Raw genomic sequence first — 11,877 nt, 5'->3', positions numbered from 1 at the left:
TTACGAGAGATTTACAGTTTGAATTGGTACTTTGTTTTCTGGCATCTATAGATTGAAAGAATGTAAAAGAAGTAATCTTCAAATATGGCCATTAAGTTTTCTCTGTTGGTAGCTTCTTTTCATTTCATGAACAGAATAACAAAGACTAGGCACTGATCTTAGCTCTGAACATAGGTGATTTTTCAGTTCACACAGCACCAACATGACTGCAACCCGCATGGTCAAGGCAGTGACCCTCTATGGGTTACTTAATAGCAAACCATAGCATTCAGAAAATGGCTACTGCACACAAAAGCCTTTTATAGATTATTCAGTCCAGTGGCTTTGAAGTTGTACAGTGGGAATGATCTCAGGAAGTTATGGATTGTCTCTGGACACAACAGCAGTGGCTGTCATGGCTTTTACAGCCTTCTTGAAAGAGAAGCAGACAATAATGCAGCAAACATCATAAATTATTTATCCATCTTCCCATCTTCTTCTTTTCCCTATATATATCTCTCTAAAGATCTCCCTTTTCATTACATAAAGGTATTTGGATTCCACTGAGCTAAAGTACAAAATCTCCTGTGTGTGGTATTAGGAATGCTGGGTCTCTTTTCTTGCATCATAAGATGACCAAACATGGAAATTAAAGCAAAGAAAACATTCCTCCCTCCTCCTGCCCCTTGTGGAAAGGGGAGCATGAAGATGAAGATTCTGCATATGTGCTAAAACCTGGTGCCTGATGATTGTTTCTCTCCCTTTGCTCTCTTCACTATCGGCCGCTCTTACACTGAGGGTGCGTCATCTGGTCTCCAGCAGCTGCAGGGACAGCATGCTGGTGACAGCAAGTTTCAGGCACAGGATGCTGGTGACAGCAAGTTTCAGGCACAGGATGCTGGTGACAGCAAGGTTCAGGCAGTCCTGAAAGAGGGTGACCTCTGCTGGGGGAGTTACCCCCGGCAGAATCCTGCTGCTCTGCTCCTGAGCGTGGTCAAATTGTCTGCCTAGACAGGAAGGAGTTCAAAACACAAGGGTGGAGAGGAGCAGCAGCCATATGAGGGAGTGATGAACAAGGTCAGCAAGCAAAGGTCTTGGGCTTGTGTGAAAAAAGGGAATACACAGTCAGCAAAGCCGAGCTTAAGCAATATTTACATGGAAGCAAGTGACTCATGGCATCATTACCAGGGAAACCCACAGAGCCTCTCTGTAAATCAGCATACTGAGATGCCTTTTTGAAAGTCCTGTACCTGGCTGAAACATTGAGAATAAACATGAGGTGTTAGAGACCTGTGTGGAGATGCAGGGCTATGACTTTGTTGAGACCACAGAAATGTGATGGGACTACAACCATTACTGGAGTACTATAATGGATGCACACAGGGATTTTAGAAAGTACTTCCTAGAAACACAAGGATGGGCAATTTTCCTTTATGTGACAGAGCAGCTGGAGTGCAAGGAGCGCTGTCTGGGGATGGATGATGAGTAAATGAGAGCTTTTGGGTAAGGACAAAGGAGTGGAAGGGTACATTATACATGGGGATGTCTGCCACAGACTGCTCGGTCAGGAAATAAAACAGATGAGACCTTCTTCAGACAGCTGAAAGCAGTTTCACAGTCACAGGCCCTGATCCTCTCTGGGGGTTGAACCAGATGAGTATGTGTTGGATGGACAGCACAGCAGACTGAAAGCAAGCTGGGAGTCTTCTGGAGAGACCTGATGACAACCTCCTGAGCCAAGTGATAGAGAATATGAAGAGAAAGTTTATTCTTTAGGATTCTATAGCCACAAAAGAGGAGAGTCTTGTTAACCCTTTTACAAATAGAGAAGCCCTTCTTCCATCTGCATCTCATAATTTGTTTCACATTTATCTCTGCCTTCTATTAAAGAATTAGCTACTTTATCTTTGGATATAACCATATTTTTTCTGTTGAGTGTGCGGAATTTTGGAAACAAACCAGCATCTTATGTGTGTGCCACAGAGTGCTTTTCCATCCTCATGACAACTTTACTTGACAAGTAAAGACAAGTAAACACAGACCAATGACAACTAAAACCAGATTGTATATTGCCTAAATACTTCAGGGTCTGCTTTATTTTGTCGCTGTATTTAGCATGACCCTTTGTTTACACTTATACAGAAACAGAACACATGTTTTTTCAACAGAGAAAAAAAATAGATGTAATTAATGTTAACACTGAAATGCACACATGTTAATTTTGTGTCATAATTAATGTTTTTCTACTTGAATTCTTTCACCAGCTTCTGTGTGGTGCTACACATACAAACTCATTTCCATCAGTCCTGTTAGGGAAACAAGTTTATGTGTTGATCTGTACCCCAACTCAGTTCTACAAGAGATAAAAGTTATTTTGGGAATAGTAAAATACCTAACAGGATAAAAACTGAAGAGTTCAACTAATTTACCATATCTAAATGAAAAACAGACAACCTTTCTCCAGCCTGATAGCATCTAATTACTGAGTGCAGTTTCCCAGGAAACAGAAGTACCGGATGTTGAATAGCTCTTTCGTTTAGTGGAGAAACAGATCAACAGATCAACAAGGAGAGGTGTTGAATAAAAACCTAGGCTGAATAAATCCTTTGCAAAGGACACTGTCATCTTGGAAAATGCATTTGAGACAATGCCAAAGAAAGGGTTCAGTGTAGACCAAAAACAATAAAATAAATAAAGGCTTTCATGGTCAAGGTGCAGGAATTTAACACAATACTGAAAATTGCCAAAGTTGTAAAATTCCTAGGTGTCATATAATAATTCAGGAAAGGGATACACCCTTGCTTTCTGGGTTATCCACAAACTTCTAGGAGCTTTCTCTTCTCTAGGCTCTACCTCTCTAGCTCCCTCAGCCTGTCTTTATAGGAGAAGGGCTCCAGCCCTCTGATCATCTTCAGAGGGCTTCAGTACAGGTAATTCCTGTGCTGGGAGCCCGGAGCTGATGCAGCCCTGCAGGTGGGGTCTCAGCAGAGCAGAGCAGAGGGGCAGAATCCCCTCCCTGCCCTGCTGCCCACGCTGCTCTGGATGCAGCCCAGGACACGTTTGGGTCTCTGGGCTGGCAGTGCCCGTGGCTGGGGCATGTCCAGCCTCTCACCCACCAGCACCCCCAAATCCTTCTGGGCAGGACTGCTCTTAATCCATTCATCCTGCAGCCTGTGTTGATACTGGGTATGGCCCTGATCCAGGTCAGCACCTTGCAACTGTCTTGGCTTGGAACCTCATAAAGTTCCCATAGGCCTGCTTCTGGAGTTTGTCAAGGTCCCTTTGCATGGCATCCTATCCTTGAGGCTTCTCAAGGGTGCCACTCAGCTTGGTGTCCACTGTGATCTTGCTGTGGGTGGATTCAATCCCTTTGTATGTGTCACTCATGAAGATATTAAATAATAATGGTTTCAGTACAGACCGGTGAGGGACATCACTTGTCACTGATCCATATCTGTACATTGAGCCATTGAGCTCTGTATGCCACCCCCCATCCAAACCCTCATCCACTGAACAGTTCTCCCATCAAACACATATCTGTCTGATTTAGAGATACACTGGAGAGTGAAGATGATCTGTTGATAAAGAGAATATAAGAAACTTAGTAGACTGTCCCTTTAGTACATGTTCTTCATGCAATACAGCCTCTTTTTCCTCCTTTCTTGTTCTGTGAGCATCATGGTTTACCCATATTCCAGGTTCTCAGCCTTATTCTTACGTTGTTTGTGTTCTTTGTTGTCTTGAAGGCTCTACCTTGTCATCAGAGAGAAACTGAGGATGGCTTGCTTTTTTGGTGGGGGTGCATCACCTTTTAAAATTTGTAGCAAATAATTCAGCCTCTTGATGAGGCTTGTGTGGTTGTATCATACAGAATGTGAGGATGAAAAGCTTGCAACACAGTCTAGCCTAGACAGATCATGCTCTACAAATGGTTTTGCATGAGGCGTTTCACATCTTTGGTAAGTTTACATGGTGTTTGCATTTTCCAGTAAATGCAGTTCTCCTTTTCCTCCTGCTCAACTGATACTGGAGCAGCAGTTTTCCTGGATGGATGCCTCCTAGCTGTTTTTTAACTTGCAGTTCCTGTATCTAAGCTTCTAATGTCCAGCTAGGTTCAGCACCCCACTTCTTCATGTCATCCCTCAGTCACACAGGAAGCATCAGGGGGTTACACACAGTGTGTCATCAGTGGCCTCTCCCTTGAGTAGAGAAAGCTGGCTGTCTATAGCTGACACCTTGGCTAATGTTACTAGCGAGCACCTCTCTTTGAGCTGCTCAGGCAATATTTGGATCCGTTTCTCTGCAGTCAAGGTGCAAGGTCATTGTAAGGAGGTGAGATTCTCCTCGTATTCCTGGAGTTGTTTGACCAATCTATCCATACATTCTGTGTCTATCCAGCTCATCCTTAGCAGTCTGTTGGCATATGACACCACCAAAGTTATTATAAACTTTTGCCACATGGCCCAGACTTTGTCCAGGTTTTGGATACCTGGTGTAATTGGGAGTATTATAGAGCACCTCCACCCCGAGTAATTCCCTCAAGTACTGGATACCTTCCTCAATATTAGTTCATTTACTTTAAGAATTTGCAGGACCTTCCCTGGAGGGATGCCTGTCCTTCACATTTGACAAATAGCTGAGAACTCATTCTCTTTTCCCAATCTCTTTGTCAATGTCTTTATCCCTAGCGAGGGATTCCAGCTGCCAGGCTTTTTAACCCTTTAATTCTTGACTATTGACCTGAATATCACAGCTTTGGAATAGTCAGCTCAGAATTTGCTTTCCTAGTTCACAGCTTAAATATTTTCTCATGTTTCAAAGCTCACCTAAGAACAGGGATTGGATGATTCCTCACTTAATATTTCAGTTACTTCCTCCTCCTCTTGTGACAGCTCTGCTGCAGAACTGTGTCTTCTTGTTTAATCTGCTCTCTCTTCACAGAAGCCTCTTCATCCCTTATTAAACAAGCTGACTTCACCTGTGTTGTTTCCTTTTTAATTATAGGTATAAGTGATAGAGAGGAGGGCTGGGTCCCTGGTTTAGCCGCAGTGTCTGTTGAAATTTTTCAGATCCAGAGACCTTCATTCTTGAAGGTGCTGAACAGTATTGGTCAATGTTTGGTAGGTGCTGGTCAGGCCTCAGCACAGTGCAGTAAAATGTGCTTCTTTGAAACAGCCAGGGCATCTCTTTGCAAACATATTACGTCAGGATTCTGCACTTGTTCAGGAATAAAGATCCAAATAGCTGTGGGGAGGAACTTTCCATATATCTGCCCATATTCTCTGAGATGCCCTCCCACCCATACCCACACTGCCAGGGGGCGTAGGACATATTCCTAAGTAGCATGTTAACCTTTAAAAATCCAAACCAATATTCCTAACAAATCCCAATAAAAGTATTTTGACTACCCAAGGATTTTCTGGATGCTGAGAACTTAGTAATGAGTATTGTTAATTGTATTAATCAGATGATCATTGAAATACAGTAATGACTTCAGTATAGAGCCAAAATACCAGGTAAACTCAAAACCAGAGTTTTAGCAATAAATCTCCCAGGCATAGCATCACAAGGCTCCATAGTGCACAGGAAACTGCAAATGAAAATCTTCTTATATTAAAAAAAAAAAAAAAAAAAAGGATATGACAAAGCAGACAGGCTAATATCAAGAACAGATGAATCAATGTCATTACAAACAAGTATTTACAGATATAAATCCCTTCTCACTCACTCTAGTAAAAGGTGTTATTACCTCAAACCCCCCATGCCCAATACTGGGCACCAAAATAAGTGCAGTTTAATCCTGGCTGACAGCTAAGCAGCACAGAGCTGCTCACCCACTCCTCCCCACCCCAGCAGGATAAGGGGATTAACTGGAAAGGTAAAAGGGAGAAACAAAGTCACAGGTTTAGGCAACTAGAATTAATTAAGAAATAAATTTTAAATGCACACATGGATTTATGTCCCAGACCTACAGTCTAAAAGGCCAACTACAGCAGAGTAGATGGATAAATAAATGCAATGAAGAGGACTTGATATGAACATGAATTGCAAGATGCCAAACATAAGATGACAAATAAAACTCTCCTTAGGAACCTAAATGTCACAAATATTCCTGTGCCATGCAAGTAAACAAAATAGGGTATAAAAATTACTGTCATTGATACCAAGAAAAATATGTCTGACAGATAACTGAAGGGCCTAGAATAGCAGTTTTAAAAACAAATGTATTTGCTCCTTAAAAAAATGTGCAATAAAAGTTTAAAACTACACAAAACAAAAAAGTCAGATCTTGACACTGTGGCACATCACCCATCTTGAAAGCTGTGCAGTACAGAATAAGTTATCTAGAATTATTTTCGTACTCTGTGGGTTGGTAGTCATCTAAGATATATTATATTGTTCATGAGGAAATGAAAATGTTTTATTATTTACTGCCTATAAATTTTATTAAAGATTTGCAGCAAGAAGATATGACAGAAATAAAAAAGTGCAATTTTAAAATCAGTTAGAATTTTTTTACCATGGAAGTTTACTTGGTAGAATTTTTAATATCTGTATAATTTCTTATTGCTGGGAAACCAGAATGTATTTTGCAATCAACAAGCCCATCTACATCACAGTAATTAAATAAATATATGTTGTATTCAGGGTTACACTGAATTACATTTGATTTCATATTATAGTATTGTCTTTGATTCTCTGGCTTTCAATGAAGACAGCTATAGCACAAAAAAAAGAGTCAAGATGTTCATTTACTGCAGACTTTTTATTGGGCAGTTTAAGATAATATTATTTTATAATACACAGGACTTAAGTCCTTATCACCAATAAGAAAATAATACACCTTTGATTATATATCACTATAGAGCTGCAAACGTTTCCTAGAGTTAAAATATTTATTTTCAGTATTTAGATTAAAATTGAGCAGAAGCACTGGCAAATTGGTCCAACATAAAGGGTAAAAAAATGCAAATTTAATACTTAATGCATGTTTGTTGTGATCGTTTAAGGTGTGCCAGAACATGAAATGTACAAATGCTTAATTTAACTTCAAATTTGTTTTAAAATTTTTAATAACAAACTCTAAAGAAAGCTGTTAATGTCCATTTCTTGTCAAATGGAGTTTTCTGGATTTTCACATCTTACAGAGATTAAAGGAATTGCATATGCTTCATTTACAGATAGCATATAAGAGGTGACAAATTCTAACCACATTTTCTTCATCACAAAAAACGTATTATAATTCCAAAGAGAAAAGCTTTATTTTCAATGAAACTCTACTTCTAAACAACCACCAAAAGATACTGGAGAAAGAAATAAAATTAAGGGTATGCAAAATTTTGTTTCAAGTGAAAGATTTAAGCTTTGCATGATTTTAATTTTATGAATTTTTTGTACTTATCTATTCCATCCAACATCTTTCTGGAACCTACCAAAATTTCTCCCATGTATATGCTTTCCCTACTTTTAACCAGGGATTTTTTTGCTTTAGTTTCAATGTGCCCTGAATTTACAATTTCTCTTTGGGGGGCTTTTGAAAGGTAAGACATAGGAAAAAATAAAGACTAAACAAAAAAATTACCCAATGAAAAGAAAAATATACAGATATTCTTAAAATAGTTCTGTGCAATTCACCACTGAATATCACATCTAAAATCCTTCTCCAAAATAAATACAGAAAACCTCTAAAACTATTTCTATTTGAATATTTCCAATTTAATGTTCTTCTTCTCCTCAAAAAAATGTCTCAGAATAGAATAAAAATTGATGTTGTAAAATCAGCACTGAAAGGGTACAGGGCATCTGAAACAAAAGAGTACACAACGCCTCCCAAAGACAATGACCAGCAACAATCAATCAGTCAATTAATAACTCATTTACTCAAGGAATAAATTTTCATCAGTTCATGCCTTTGACTGTGCATGGTCCATTTGCAATAAAGCAAAGGAATTTAAGCCGTGGGAGGATGTCAAAACTTCAGCAGCAAGATTAGAAGCAGCAAGGAAGAGGAGAGGAAGTCGACTCCATCGCCAGGTCAGTCCTTAACAAACTCCAGAAAACTGGCAGAAAAGCTAAGGCCCTTAAGAAATCAGGCACTTTCACGGTGCTGCACAGACCAGCAGAAACACTTCATGAAGAAAACATTTCACGTCGAGAAAAAAAATCCTCACTTCAACTTAAAAGACACACAGCACGATCTACAACATTTAGGGGATTCACAAGAGAGCTCAATGATAGACATTTAAGTTAAAGGTCTCTTCCCAGGTGTGTCAGCTGGGCCTGAATCTACGCAGCCTGAGACCTTACACATCACTAGAGGTAGGCTGAAAAACTCAGGTGAAAGAGGGCACCCCAGAGTACAAATGTCCTATTATACAGGTAACTTGCCACCCATACTGACAGGATGGCAGGAAACTCCACAGAGACGTCTTCCTTCATAACATGGGCCAGCACAACTAAACTGCAAACCCCCTGCAAGGTCAGCAGGGCTTCGCTTGTAGGGCTGTCACAGCTGCAGACCTGGAGTCCATCATGACTCTGAAAAGCACAGAACTGAACTGCATAAAACACCCTGCCCCTCACTCTGACTGGAAAAGCAGCATCAAGGATTTGCAGCATCCAGAAAAGTCCGTCTATTTAACACAGACCTGGATCTGTCACAGTGACCTGACATAGCCTAACATATCAGCCTCATATTAGTATAAAGCTCTGGGAAAAACTGCTGTACAGTGTACTGTATTGGGATAATAGGACAATAGGGAAGAACCCGTCTGTGTTTCTAGAGTGATGGAGGATCCCAGCAAGGGTGTGCATTGGAGACTGAGGTATGCCTAACTGGGAATGAGTGGTAAAAGCATCCTATTGTGACTGGTCTCCAAACATCCTTGGCAGAGACTATCTCAGGAGAGAGTTACTTAAGGGAACCAAGGTGCGCTTTGGGATGGTATAGTTGCCTTGAGAATGGGTTAAACAGCTGTCTGGGTTGTTTGGTCTCTCAGAATATCCTTTTGTTGAGGGCTTGATGTAGTCGAAAGAACAGCAGTTTTGAATTGCAACTTTGACACAGGTAACAATATCACGTCAGCTAAGACTCCTTGGCTATCTTCCAAAAACTATTCTGGTGACTGGAGAGCCATCTTTTTCTTTAATCCCATATGGCCACTGCAAAAATCCAGCTGTTGCAGACTTAGAGTGAAGTATACTAACCACTGAGTCACAGCACCACAGAATGCTGCTGTAGCAGACAAACTTGACACGCTAGAGCTCAAGTGTGAAGCTGCACCAAAGGCTGCCAAATGCTATGCAACTCCTGATGTAGGTAACTCTATCCCTTTGGCAGCGGAGTGCAGGTGACAGCTTGATCCCACCTGGAGGAGTATCCTGGAGTACAACTGAAACTGACTGGTTCTGAGGTGGAAAGACAGTCCTGCTCTTTGTCATGGATTGGTTCAGGCTACTGTGGAACAAGGTGAAGCTCCTGAGCTCTCGCAGCATATTGATGGCATCAGTGTGGGAGACAGCGCAACAGAAGTGTGTGAGAAGGAGAGAAATGTAATCTAAATTCTTATGAAAGCTGGTTTTGCTATAAAGGAAAGTAAGGTCAAAGGGCATGCACAAGAGATTCAGTTTTTAGGGATAAAATAGCAAGGTGGACATTATGATATCCCACAGGACGTGATCAATAAAATAACAGCTTTGTCACCACTAACTAATGAAGGAGAAGCATAAGCTTTCTTAGGTGTTGTGGGCTTTTGCATATTCTGGGCTGTATTCCTGTTTTTCTAATTATTCTGTGAGCCCTCTCTATTGAATGGCCTGGAAGGGGAATGATTTTGAGTGGGACTTTAAGGAGCAGCAAGAGTTTGAGCAAATTAAATGGGACATAGTTTGTGCTGTTAAATGGGACATAGTTTGTGCTGTAGCCCTTTGGCCAGTCCTGAAATAACAAGATGTGAAAAAAATGCCTTATGCCTGAGCCAGGAATAATGTACTAGCTGGATCTTCTGTCAGAAAACACCTGGAGAGACAAAGATTTACATCTATGTTTTTGGAGCCCAGAATATAATGGATGTAAAAACTGTTGCACTCAAAAAGAAAAGGAAATAGTGGCAGTATTTGAAACTGTTGGAACTTCTTCAGAAGTAGCTGATATAGAAGCACAACTTCTTTTGTTATCTTTGCCTGTGCTGGTCTGGATGTAAAAACAGGAGGATCTGTTTGACATATCATGTCTGTGATGCTGCATGGAGTAAGATTAGATTGCACTAATAATGCAACAGGCTCAAATGGGAAAATCTGACTGCACAGAAACCCTGGAAGTGATCACAGATCCTCCATGGGACTGAAACTTTGGAGAATTGGTAGAGGGGGTAACTTGTACTGAGGGGCCATACTGTGTAATAAATTACCAGGAACTGAAAAGCAATATGTTTAAAGATGGATCCTGTTGTATTGTGGAAAAGCATCAAAAGTGGAAAGTGCCTTTGTGGGGTCTCCCAAGATGTTGAAGAAACTTCAGAAGGAGAAATTGAACCTAGTCAGTGTGCAGAGGTGAAAGCTACCCAAGTGGCTCTAGGCCCTTTTGAAAGAGTGAAATAGTAATTTATCTGCATGGTGGTTCATGGATTGTAGCCAATTCTCTGATGAGGGTTTTATTTTCCTCTCTCTTCATTATTTATTCTTTCTCTTTTCTGTACATTTTAAAGCTTATTTTTTACTTATTTTTAATAATTAAAGTGTTATCTCAATCCATGAATTAATCTTTCACCTTTGCTCTTTGTGTTCGTCCTCCATCCCATCACGGGAGCCAGAGGTGGGGATAAGCACAGGGTTCTGTGGTGTGACACGGGGTTAAGCCGCAGCAGAGACTAACAAGCCTCATGCATTCTCAAAGCATGTTAAAGCAAAACATGTGAGCCCAATGAGAGAGCTGAAGAGGCATTACTCTTGCCTCCCACTGACCGCTGTGGCAGTGAATGCTTGTAACTCCACTGGCTCTTCATTATCTCCCAAGATACTATTTCTAAATTCACTTTCTTTTTTGCTACGCATCAATTTGTGTATCATGTCATTGCAATATAACCAACAAATAGTTTCCCTGACTGTATCTGCGGTCAAATGCCTGATATTTAGTGTAGGATAACAGTTCCAGAGTTAAAACCATGTGCAGTGTTGAAAATGAAAAATGGTGTCACCTAAGGATCTGATTTTTGATAATAAAGGCTATAGATTAAATGCATCCTTTCGCATAAGTATTTCTTTTAAGTCTTTTGATAAAATTAGGGTTATTTTGTATCATATGAAATGGATTATGAATGTTCTTCAGGCCTTAGGGTACTTTCCCAGTAGATATTGCTTTCTAGAGTAAGAAAAAATATTATTGCATTTGTTATCATTATACCATTCTATATCTAAAATACAGTATTTCAAAAACAATCTACTTCAGCTAAGCTGGGCATAAAGTAATTTGAAGACTTCAAGTAATAGTAATCTAAGTATTTTTATCTTATACATTTGAAAGCTAGCATTACATTATCTTCCTTAGATACCTACAGAGAATGCGAGAGAATATTACTGTGTTTCTATGCTTATTGTCACAGCAGCAGGGCATGTTTAAACATTTTGAAACAGTATTTCTGTTGTGGAGATTCATTCCTGCTCTCTTATCATTTGTGCTGAGATGATTATTTGTGGGGCTGAAGTCCACAGCAAATGATGAAATTCATCTCTCTTAAAAACCCCCAAACCCACAGAAGTCACTTAATTTTTTTCCCTCTCAATTCACTGATACAAAGCTGCACACAGTATTCAAGGTGAGGCCACCCCAGTCCAGGACCGAGCAAAACTTTCTCACACAGTAGCAATTATAATTGCATTGCAACTGTTAGACTTTAGTTA

The sequence above is a fragment of the Melospiza melodia genome, chromosome Z, assembly GCF_035770615.1.
Source record: "Melospiza melodia melodia isolate bMelMel2 chromosome Z, bMelMel2.pri, whole genome shotgun sequence".
NCBI classification, from domain to species: Eukaryota; Metazoa; Chordata; class Aves; order Passeriformes; family Passerellidae; genus Melospiza; species Melospiza melodia.
Note: the sequence above shows the minus strand (reverse complement) of the source record.